General features: G+C 52.1%; 1 pseudogene; it reads left to right on the top strand.

Moving 5' to 3' along the window:
- Positions 1–3,191: 3,191 nt before the first annotated feature.
- Positions 3,192–12,082, top strand: LOC124690487 (annotated as a pseudogene).
- The last annotated feature ends 736 nt before the right edge of the window (positions 12,083–12,818 follow it).

Genomic DNA, 12,818 nt, shown 5'->3' with positions numbered 1-12,818 from the left:
TAACATAAGTATTGTGTCCCAATATGAAATATATCAATGAATAACAGCAAATTATGATACAAAATAGTGATGCAAATTGGACGTATCACACGTCATCTGTTTGGCTGTCTCCTCGTGCATGTAAAGCCGCTGGATTCTTTTTATGAATGGGAGATATCGAAGAATCGACTTTGCGGTGCTTGACTGCCTCACCTGACCATCCTTTCCCGTTACCTCTTCATACCTAGATCGCTTACGCATGGGACAAGTACTTGTCCTCCGCATACTTGTCTCCAAAATAGAACGCAGCCATTGGGACAACAGTCTATCCTTTGATAATCCATGTTGAGGTCCTTCATCATTCTCCTCGTCGCGTGCGGTGCTTTGAGGCAGTACAATGATCTTTGGGAAACATGTTACCAGTTGTTTTCGGACTTGCTTCAAAGCCCTCACGGGTGGTGTTGTACCGGGTCTTGTCGGCTAGACATTGGGAGATGGCATCGAGCTGAGAAATCGCGGCGCCCTCGTACAGAGGCCTCTTAGCCGCGGCAATCATATCATAGAAGGCCTTGGCGGTTGGCTCGGGTTCCTCCGGTTCTGGCGGCGCCTCCGGTTCTGGCGGCGCCTCCGGTTCTGGCGGTGGCGAATCCGGGACATCGGCATGGACGAGATCATCTAGAAAGTCTCTAATTCCATCGTACTCATTGCCATTGAGCCGCTGCCGCATCACCTCACCTCTGTCACGTTCGCGCTCATCAAAGTCGATTTCCGTGACGTACCCATGCATATACCCATATTGCGGAAGGTGTCTATACATTTCATCCTTCCCACGACGTTGACGCTTCACGCAGCGAACACAGGGGCAAAGTGCCCGAGCCAGCCCCTTTGTACCACGCGCTAACTCATTCACTAGAAAATGGGTCTTCCTTGTCCACTCATCTGTTTTCTCGCCGCACTAACACGCTCATTGTACATCCATCCATTATCAGCCATCCTCTGCTTTATTGGGAGCCAAACCACAGACATAGCATTTATATCAAATAGGAAATTAAATGCATCATATTTTTATTTATTTTACCGGGCGAAACGCATGCATCAACCTACATCTCTACTAGGTGGGCTCCTAGCAGCCGCCGGATCCGTAGTTGGCTACGTTCTCCATGCTCTACCCCGGTCCAAGTCAGAATTTCGGCAGTACCTCCCCGCTGCTCTCCCGATACACGTCTCGGCAAAAAGCCGAGAGGATGTGCATCCGGAGAACAACGGGGAGGCGCCGCCGAAATCCTGACTCGGACCGGAGTAGAACATGGAAAACGTAGACAACTACGCATCCGCCGACTGTCCCGTAAATGCCGCAAGCGTTACGGTTCAAAATATGCGGACCACTAATGCATATTTATCCGCGTAACGCTCGCGGACGGGAAGTGACACCTAGGTTACGCAACTGGACTTGGAAAATGAATCTAGTGACATAAGAAAATGCGGAGATGAAGTTGGAAATTTAGCTCACCCTCGGCTGTAGAGGAAGTAGTCCAACAACCGAGTGTCGATATCGGCGACCGTCGAGAAGCGGGCCAAGATCCGGGATCGTCACGCCGGGGTGCTCATGACGAGGCGGTCACCACATGGCCTATTACAAATTCACAATATTAGAAAAAATTCACATGTGCATTTCTATTTCCATTATTAAACATATTCATTTTCAAATATTTAAACTCATCATGCACAAATAGCTAAACTCATCATGCACAAATAGCTGAATTGGCATAGCAAAACAATGCTAGATGGCACTGATCTGAAGGACGATCTAGGTGGTCACCTACACGGACAACAGGAGGACTCTGCCGCGATTCGTGCCTAGAAGGTCTTCCAAGCGGCGACTGAGGTCTTCCATTGCTCAACCAAGCCTACCTCTTAAGAAATCGATGCCCTTCTATAGATTTGAGTTATGCGGTGAGAACTGAGGATACGAGTCCTCATACAGCATAAAATCTCTCTGTGTCCATGAGAGAGCCCCACCTCCTTAAGGCTGTAAGACATCACATGTAATGGGCCACCATGGGCCTTTGCTAGACTATCAGGTCATCCTTCCTCTACTTTTTCTTTCTTCATGTGTCTCCTTTCCTCATCTTCTTCCTCTCAAAGCAGCCAGCTGCCAGATCCTAGGCAACCACTCAGGTGCTACGCGATCACTCACCTCCTGAACTAGAAGTACTCCCTCTGTCCCATGAAAGATGTCTCATATTTGTCTAAATTTGAATGTATCTAGACACTAGATAGTTTCTAGATAAATCCAAAATTAGATAAATCTAGGACATCTTTCGTGGGACGGAGAGAGTATTCAATATTCACCAAGTGACAATCAAATACTTTAGTCTGACAATCAATTCCCCATTGCTAATTGCTTTTACACCATGGGGTTTTTTACACCACGGGGTCCAAATTGAACCATATCTGAACCCAGGCTTTCATCCTTGCTTTGCCAACTTGAGCTAACATATAGCTGCTATAATTGGACCCCCAAACAGTATATGCATCATTTCAAGAAATCAACTCACGGGCCGATTAATGGGCAAACATTTCAATTACTATTTTCTTACACATTTTAATTTCAACAACTAAAACTAATACACAAATAAAAAAAGGAGTTCTTACCGTGTGTTGGCCGGGCAGCGGGAGGAGGAGGCCGGCCAGGGAGCTTGGTGGGCGGGGGCGCGAGGAGGAGGCCGGCCAGGGGACTGCGGGTTGGGCGCGAGGACGAGGAGGAGCGCGGCGTGCGGCTGCTGGCGGCGGCGCGCGGCTGCTGGCGGCGGCACGAGGTAAAGGGGAGCAGAGAGAGGTGGAGGTGGCGGCGAGGAGGTGCTTGCAGAGGTGGAGGGAGAGCAGAGGAGGGCGGCAGGCGGCGGGGAGGTGGTTGCCGGCGGCGGGGAGCGTGGCGGCGGGCGGGGGGAGGAGCAGAGATGGGTGGCGGCGGGCTCGAGCGCGCGGGGAGAAGGGTCCGGCTCGGGCTCGGGCGCGTGGTCCGGCTCGACCAACCCTAAACGTGCTCGTGCCCATAGCCTATGCCGAGGGCCAAGGCTATGCCGACCGGCAGCCCTCGGCATAGCCCCCCTTTTTTTCTTTTTTCAATTTATTTTTTATTTTCTTTTTTCAATTTATTTTTTATTTTCTTTTTTCAATTTATTTTTTATTTTTTATTTAAATTCCTCGACATGCTCGAGCGGGTGCTCGCGCGCCTCCCGCCCGCCAGCTTCTTCCGCCTCCGCGGCGTGTCCCGGCGCTGGCGCGACGCCGCGGGGTCGCCGGCCTTCCTCGCCGCGTGCGCGCGCGTCCCCGCCCGCGACCCCTGGTTCCTCATGCTGTCCGACTCCGACCGACAAGACGCGCGCCCCGGCCACGCCGTCGCGTTCGACGCCGGCGAGGGGTCCTGGGCGCGCTGCCGCGGTCCCCCGGGCCCGGTGCCCGTGGCCGCCGCTGGCGGGCTCGTGCTCTACCGCGCGCCCGACACCGGCGCGCTCACCGTCGCCAACCCGCTCACCGGCGCCTCCCGCGCGCTCCCGCCCCCGCCGCCGGCCCCACTCCAGGCCGTCGCCATGTACGGCTCGCCCTACCGCGTCGTCCTCATCCTCGGCAAGCTCACGGACCTCTCCATGTCCGCGTTCGACCCCTCCACCAACTCCTGGTCCGTCCCGGGTCCCGCTCTCTCGCAAGCCAGACCCAGACTCACCCGCCGATGCCAACACGCCAGCCCCGCGCGGCAACAACGATGACAACGACGTAGACGCCGACGCCGACGAAGACGACGGCACGGTCTTCTTCCTGACCAAGTCCGGCACCGTAATGTCCTCAACCACGCAGCGGAGCCCATCACAGGAGCACTCCTGCGCCGTGACATGCCACCCAAATAGCTCCAAGTTTCTCTCCGGTTCACGTACGAGCGAGTTCCCCCCTATACATGCAGAATCTGCCCAAGTGTAGGAACCCCCTGTCCGAGAAGCCGGACACACCTGGGGGGGTAGCCTTGGATATAAAACCATCTCAAATCAATTTTGTGCATGCCATGTGGACACACACAAGTTACGGGGCCATTCCCTAGATCCGACGCTCGATTTCCGACGAAACCCTAGTTCTGTTGACCGCGCGGTCTACCCCTTTGACTGCATCCCACCGGTGGTCCCCCGGTGGGCATATGCCTCCATTTGAGCTTGGTTAGGTCATAGTTACATGTGGAAACAAGGATCATCCCATATGATATCAAGTTTCTCTCCGGTTCAACTCCGAGGGAGTTCCCCCTATACATGCATAATCTGCCTAAGTGTAGGAACCCCTGTCCGAGAAGCCGGACACACACGGGGGGTAGCCTTGGATATAAAACCATCTCAAATCACTTTTGTGCATTCCATGTGGACACACACAAGTTACGGGGCCATTCCCTAGATCCGACGCTAGATTTCCGACGAAACCCTAGTTCCGTTGACCGCGCGGTCTACCCCTTTGATCGCATCCCATCGGGGTCCCCGGTGGGCATATGCCTCCATTTGAGCTTGGTTAGGTCATAGGTACATGTGGAAACAAAAATCATCCCATATGATATCAAGTTTCTCTCCGGTTCACGTACGAGGGAGTTCCCCCCTATACATGCAGAATCTGCCCAAGTGTAGGAACCCCCTGTCCGAGAAGCCGGACACACCTGGGGGGGGGTAGCCTTGGATATAAAACCATCTCAAATCAATTTTGTGCATGCCATGTGGACACACACAAGTTCTGGGGCCATTCCCTAGATCCGACGCTCGATTTCCGACGAAACCCTAGTTCTGTTGACCGCGCGGTCTACCCCTTTGACTGCATCCCACCGGTGGTCCCCCGGTGGGCATATGCCTCCATTTGAGCTTGGTTAGGTCATAGGTACATGTGGAAACAAGGATCATCCCATATGATATCAAGTTTCTCTCCGGTTCAACTCCGAGGGAGTTCCCCCCTATACATGCATAATCTGCCTAAGTGTAGGAACCCCCGTCCGAGAAGCCGGACACACACCGGGGGGTAGCCTTGGATATAAAACCATCTCAAATCACTTTTGTGCATTCCATGTGGACACACACAAGTTCTGGGGCCATTCCCTAGATCCGACGCTAGATTTCCGACGAAACCCTAGTTACGTTGACCGCGCGGTCTACCCCTTTGATCTGCATCCCATCGGGGGTCCCCGGTGGGCATATGCCTCCATTTGAGCTTGGTTAGGTCATAGGTACATGTGGAAACAAAAATCATCCCATATGATATCAAGTTTCTTTCCGGTTCACGTACGAGGGAGTTCCCCCTATACATGCGAGAATCCGCCCAAGTGTAGGAACCCCCGTCCGAGAAGCCGGACACACCGGGGGGTAGCCTTGGATATAAAACCATCTCAAATCAATTTTGTGCATGCCATGTGGACACACACAAGTTCTGGGGCCATTCCCTAGATCCGACGCTCGATTTCCGACGAAACCCTAGTTCTGTTGACCGCGCGGTCTACCCCTTTGACTGCATCCCACCGGTGGTCCCCCGGTGGGCATATGCCTCCATTTGAGCTTGGTTAGGTCATAGGTACATGTGGAAACAAGGATCATCCCATATGATATCAAGTTTCTCTCCGGTTCAACTCCGAGGGAGTTCCCCCCCTATACATGCATAATCCGCCTAAGTGTAGGAACCCCCTGTCCGAGAAGCCGGACACACCTGGGGGGGTAGCCTTGGATATAAAACCATCTCAAATCACTTTTGTGCATTCCATGTAGACACACACAAGTTCTGGGGCCATTCCCTAGATCCGACGCTAGATTTCTGACGAAACCCTAGTTCTGTTGACCGCGCGGTCTACCCCTTTGACTGCATCCCATCGGGGGTCCCCCGGTGGGCATATGCCTCCATTTGAGCTTGGTTAGGTCATAGGTACATGTGGAAACAAAAATCATCCCATATGATATCAAGTTTCTCTCCGGTTCACGTACGAGGGAGTTCCCCCTATACATGCAGAATCTGCCCAAGTGTAGGAACCCCCTGTCCGAGAAGCCGGACACACCTGGGGGGGTAGCCTTGGATATAAAACCATCTCAAATCAATTTTGTGCATGCCATGTGGACACACACAAGTTCTAGGGCCATTACCTAGATCCGACGCTCGATTTCCGACGAAACCCTAGTTCTGTTGACCGCGCGGTCTACCCCTTTGACTGCATCCCACCGGTGGTCCCCCGGTGGGCATATGCCTCCATTTGAGCTTGGTTAGGTCATAGGTACATGTGGAAACAAGGATCATCCCATATGATATCAAGTTTCTCTCCGGTTCAACTCCGAGGGAGTTCCCCCTATACATGCATAATCCGCCTAAGTGTAGGAACCCCCGTCCGAGAAGCCGGACACACACGGGGGTAGCCTTGGATATAAAACCATCTCAAATCACTTTTGTGCATTCCATGTGGACACACACAAGTTCTGGGGCCATTCCCTAGATCCGACGCTAGATTTCCGACGAAACCCTAGTTACGTTGACCGCGCGGTCTACCCCTTTGACTCGCATCCCATCGGAGGTCCCCGGTGGGCATATGCCTCCATTTGAGCTTGGTTAGGTCATAGGTACATGTGGAAACAAAAATCATCCCGTATGATATCAAGTTTCTCTCCGGTTCACGTACGAGGGAGTTCCCCCCTATACATGCAGAATCTGCCCAAGTGTAGGAACCCCCTGTCCGAGAAGCCGGACACACCTAGGGGGGGTAGCCTTGGATATAAAACCATCTCAAATCAATTTTGTGCGTGCCATGTGGACACACACAAGTTCTGGGGCCATTCCCTAGATCCGACGCTCGATTTCCGACGAAACCCTAGTTCTGTTGACCGCGCGGTCTACCCCTTTGACTGCATCCCACCGGGGGCATATGCCTCCATTTGAGCTTGGTTAGGTCATAGGTACATGTGGAAACAAGGATCATCCCATATGATATCAAGTTTCTCTCCGGTTCAACTCCGAGGAGTCCCCCCTATACATGCATAATCTGCCTAAGTGTAGGAACCCCCTGTCCGAGAAGCCGGACACACCTGGGGGGGGTAGCCTTGGATATAAAACCATCTCAAATCACTTTTGTGCATTCCATGTGGAAACACACAAGTTCTGGGGCCATTCCCTAGATCCGACGCTAGATTTCCGACGAAACCCTAGTTCTGTTGACCGCACGGTCTACCCCTTTGACTGCATCCCATCGGGGGTCCCCGGTGGGCATATGCCTCCATTTGAGCTTGGTTAGGTCATAGGTACATGTGGAAACAAAAATCATCCCATATGATATCAAGTTTCTCTCCGGTTCACGTACGAGGGAGTTCCCCCTATACATGCGAGAATCCGCCCAAGTGTAGGAACCCCTGTCCGAGAAGCCGGACACACCTAGGGGGTAGCCTTGGATATAAAACCATCTCAAATCAATTTTGTGCATGCCATGTGGACACACACAAGTTCTGGGGCCATTCCCTAGATCCGACGCTAGATTTCCGACGAAACCCTAGTTCTGTTGACCGCGCGGTCTACCCCTTTGACTGCATCCCATCGGGGGTCCCCCGGTGGGCATATGCCTCCGTTTGAGCTTGGTTAGGTCATAGGTACATGTGGAAACAAGGATCATCCCATATGATATCAAGTTTCTCTCCGGTTCAACTCCGAGGGAGTTCCCCCTATACATGCATAATCCGCCTAAGTGTAGGAACCCCTGTCCGAGAAGCCGGACACACACGGGGAGTAGCCTTGGATATAAAACCATCTCAAATCACTTTTGTGCATTCCATGTGGACACACACAAGTTCGGGGCCATTCCCTAGATGCGACGCTAGATTTCCGACGAAACCCTAGTTCGTTGACCGCGCGGTCTACCCCTTTGATCGCATCCCATCGGGGTCCCCGATGGGCATATGCCTCCATTTGAGCTTGGTTAGGTCATAGGTACATGTGGAAACAAAAATCATCCCATATGATATCAAGTTTCTCTCCGGTTCACGTACGAGGGAGTTCCCCCCTATACATGCGGAATCCGCCCAAGTGTAGGAACCCCCTGTCCGAGAAGCCAGGACACACACTGGGGGGGTAGCCTTGGATATAAAACCATCTCAAATCAATTTTGTGCATGCCATGTGGACACACACAAGTTCTGGGGCCATTCCCTAGATCCGACGCTCGATTTCCGACGAAACCCTAGTTCACGTTGACCGCGCGGTCTACCCCTTTGATCGCATCCCATCGGGGGTCCCCGGTGGGCATATGCCTCCGTTTGAGCTTGGTTAGGTCATAGGTACATGTGGAAACAAGGATCATCCCATATGATATCAAGTTTCTCTCCGGTTCAACTCCGAGGGAGTTCCCCCTATACATGCATAATCCGCCTAAGTGTAGGAACCCCCGTCCAGAAGCCGGACACACCCGGGGGGGGTAGCCTTGGATATAAAACCATCTCAAATCACTTTTGTGCATTCCATGTGGACACACACAAGTTCCGGGGCCATTCCCTAGATCCGACGCTAGATTTCCGACGAAACCCTAGTTCCGTTGACCGCGCGGTCTACCCCTTTGATCGCATCCCATCGGGGTCCCCGGTGGGCATATGCCTCCATTTGAGCTTGGTTAGGTCATAGGTACATGTGGAAACAAAAATCATCCCATATGATATCAAGTTTCTCTCCGGTTCACGTACGAGGGAGTTCCCCCCTATACATGCGGGAATCCGCCCAAGTGTAGGAACCCCCTGTCCGAGAAGCCGGACACACCTGGGGGGGTAGCCTTGGATATAAAACCATCTCAAATCAATTTTGTGCATGCCATGTGGACACACACAAGTTCTGGGGCCATTACCTAGATCCGACGCTCGATTTCCGACGAAACCCTAGTTCTGTTGACCGCGCGGTCTACCCCTTTGACTGCATCCCACCGGTGGTCCCCCGGTGGGCATATGCCTCCATTTGAGCTTGGTTAGGTCATAGGTACATGTGGAAACAAGGATCATCCCATATGATATCAAGTTTCTCTCCGGTTCACGTACGAGGGAGTTCCCCCCTATACATGCGGAATCCGCCCAAGTGTAGGAACCCCCGTCCGAGAAGCCGGACACACCGGGGGGTAGCCTTGGATATAAAACCATCTCAAATCAATTTTGTGCATGCCATGTGGACACACACAAGTTCTGGGGCCATTCCCTAGATCCGACGCTAGATTTCCGACGAAACCCTAGTTCTGTTGACCGCGCGGTCTACCCCTTTGACTGCATCCCATCGGGGTCCCCGGTGGGCATATGCCTCCATTTGAGCTTGGTTAGGTCATAGGTACATGTGGAAACAAGGATCATCCCATATGATATCAAGTTTCTCTCCGGTTCAACTCCGAGGGAGTTCCCCCCTATACATGCATAATCTGCCTAAGTGTAGGAACCCCCTGTCCGAGAAGCCGGACACACCTGGGGGGGTAGCCTTGGATATAAAACCATCTCAAATCACTTTTGTGCATTCCATGTGGACACACACAAGTTCTGGGGCCATTCCCTAGATCCGACGCTAGATTTCCGACGAAACCCTAGTTCTGTTGACCGCGCGGTCTACCCCTTTGACTGCATCCCATCGGGGGTCCCCCGGTGGGCATATGCCTCCATTTGAGCTTGGTTAGGTCATAGGTACATGTGGAAACAAAAATCATCCCATATGATATCAAGTTTCTCTCCGGTTCACGTACGAGGGAGTTCCCCCCTATACATGCAGAATCTGCCCAAGTGTAGGAACCCCCTGTCCGAGAAGCCGGACACACCTGGGGGGTAGCCTTGGATATAAAACCATCTCAAATCAATTTTGTGCATGCCATGTGGACACACACAAGTTTTCTAGCGATTCTGACGCTCCGGTGGTTTGTATCTTGGAAAACCCTAGGGCGGGGACCCCGCAGATCTACCCCTATAGCTTTCTCCGTGCGAGGGTTTACCAATGGACTTTTTTACTTGTTTTGCTTTTTTTAGGACATATGTACATGGAAACCATAGGTTGGGCATACTTTACCATAAAATAGGCTCCGTTTGAGCCGTGGCGGGAGTTTCCACATACAGATCCTGGATTTTACCTAGTGCTAGCCCATGCATGCGGAAATCGTCAACGCCGGGTACATGCAAGGTTAGCCAATCCTTACATCACAATTTTACACATATGTTATGGGCATATGCAAGTTTTCCAGGGATTCCGACGCTCCGATGGTCTGTATCTTGGAAAACCCTAGGGCGAGGATCCCGCAGATCTACCCCTATAGCTTTCTCCGTGCTAGGGTTTACAAATGGACTTTTTTACTTGCTTTGGTTTGTTTAGGACATATGTACATGGAAACCATAAGTTGGGCATACTTTACCATAAAATAGGCTCCGTTTGAGCTGTGGCGGGAGTTTCCACATACGAGATCCCGTATTTTACCAAGTGCTAGCCCATGTATGCGGAAATCGTCAACGCCGGGTACATGCAAGGTTAGCCAAACCCTAGGGCGGTGACCCCGCAGATCTACCCCTAGGGTTAGGGTTAGGGATAGCATCCGGGTGAGGTTAAGGGTTACCAAAATGTTCGCAAAATAGAAAGTTGGCCCGCAGAAGCGGGAAACCCTAGGGCGGGAATGGCCTCGGTTAGGGTTAGGGTTGGAGTTAGGGTTAGCAATGGAATTTTTCCTAAATGTTTAAGGACATATGTACATAGATAGCAGAAGTTCGGCCTAGTGGCTCCGGTTGACCCGTCTCGCGAAGAGCGTCACCCGTGGGACCTACATATATGCAATGCATCGTCGAATTCTTAAAAAATAGAACCTTTTTTTACATAATTCATACTAGTAAATAAATAATAGAAACATAATATAAAGTAATATGAGAGAGAGAAAAAAGAAAAAAAATAAAAAAAAATCTATATGCCGAGGGTGGCCGTCGGCATAGGGGGCCATGCCCTATGCCGAGGGTAGCCCTCGGCGTCCGTGAGACGCCGTGAGAGGGCCGTCATGTCGCCGCCGGAACAGGCACCATGTTACTGCCTATGCCGAGGGGCCGGTAGACGCCGACGGCGGCCCTCGGCGTAGGAGCCTCGTACGCCGACGGTATCTAGACGCCGACGGTCGGCTTCCGGCGCTGCCCCGGCGAGGCCATACGCCGACGGCCCCGATAAAACGCCCTCGGTGTAGGGTTTGGCCGTCGGCGTCTCCGACCATTCCTGTAGTGCTATGCATATCTCTGGGCGCGTTTGGTAGCGTGGACGTTCCTTGGCTAGCTCACATCGACCCAGCATTTTTCGCGCCGCTTGGTTCTCTGGGCTCAGTAGCGTTTTTGCATAGCACGGGTTTTAAAGCATCCAGGTCCCGGAGGAACGCCTGGTTTAACAGTTTCTCCAGGACCAAGCCCTGGCGAGACGAAAATCGATAACACCGTTCGCGCGGGAGCTCCGCCTCGGCATGGCGGGAGAAGCTAAAATCACAGTGGTGTTGCGGGGCAAAGGTAGGGGTAACCTCCCTCTTCGGTTACCCCCTCCACTAACCCCCTCCCAAATTTTTCCTCCCCCCAAATTTCGCACCGGCGGCAGCGAACCAGATCTGGCAGCGCGCATCTCCCTTCGGTCTTCGGCGTCGGACCAGTGTCCTCTTCTCCAGCCGCGGCGGAGCCTGCGCACATCTGCGGCGGCTATCGGCTGTGTCCTTCGTCCGCCATGATGGAGGTAAGTGGAAACTCCTCTGCTCTACTGTAGTGTTAGATTCATGTTGGTAGAACTAGTTGGATTTGATAAGACCGTTCGTAATGTATAGATCTTGTTTGAGTAGACCGACCAGCTTCAGCTTGTGCATCACGTCGCAGCACTCATCATTTGCATACAAGCTTGAATCCTGATGGTGCACAAGAGAGCAGTTAGGCATGATGCTTTTCGTCGTGTGACTTACGATCCTATGTTACAACGAGATCAGGAGAGCATTGCCAACCTAAACAACATCTACAACTGCAATGACGTAGAGGCTATCCAGATGCTACGGATGAGAGGAGCCCCTTTCTATGCACTTGTGAAAACGTTCAGGGGTAGAGGACTGCTGACTGATAGCATCTACACCACTGTGGAAAAACAAGTCGCAATGTTTCTTCATGTCGTAGGTCATACCAGAGGTTCAGAGTCATCCATAACACATTCAGCCGATCCACGGAGACTATCTCGCGGTACTTTCAGCAGGTGTTGTACGTAATTGGGGAGCTCAGAGGTGAAATGATCAAGCCATCATCAATGAACACACCAACCAAGATCAAGAACAGCTACAGGTGGTTCCCCTATTTTAGGGTGAGTACAAAATCATGTTTGTTCTACCTATCAGATGTGTGGTACTGTCAGAAACATGACTGTGTGCTAATTTTTTTACAGGATTGCATTGGGCTATTGATGGTACTCATGTCACTGTAAATGTACCGAGATCAATGCCTGCAGCATTCCGTGGGAGGAAGCACTGCACCAGCCAGAACGTGCTAGCAGTTGTGGATGTCGATATGAGGTTCACCTACGTGCTTGCTGGGTGGGACGGTTCAACTCATGATGCAAGCATCCTGGCCGACAGCTTGTCAAGGTCTGATGGATTGCAAATCCCTGAGGGTAAGTTCTACCTTGGAGATGCTGGATATGCATGCCGACCTGGAATTCTACCTCCCTTTAGGAAAACAAGGTACCACCTCAACGAGTTCTCTGCGAAGCACCGACCTCTGAATGCGAGAGAGTTGTTCAATCTGAGACACTCAAGCCTTAGAGTCACCATTGAGAGGGCCTTTGCTGCATTGAAGAACAGGT

The sequence above is a fragment of the Lolium rigidum genome, chromosome 2 (assembly GCF_022539505.1).
Source record: "Lolium rigidum isolate FL_2022 chromosome 2, APGP_CSIRO_Lrig_0.1, whole genome shotgun sequence".
In the NCBI taxonomy this organism is placed as follows: domain Eukaryota; kingdom Viridiplantae; phylum Streptophyta; class Magnoliopsida; order Poales; family Poaceae; genus Lolium; species Lolium rigidum.
This window is presented reverse-complemented; position numbering and strand designations above follow the sequence as displayed.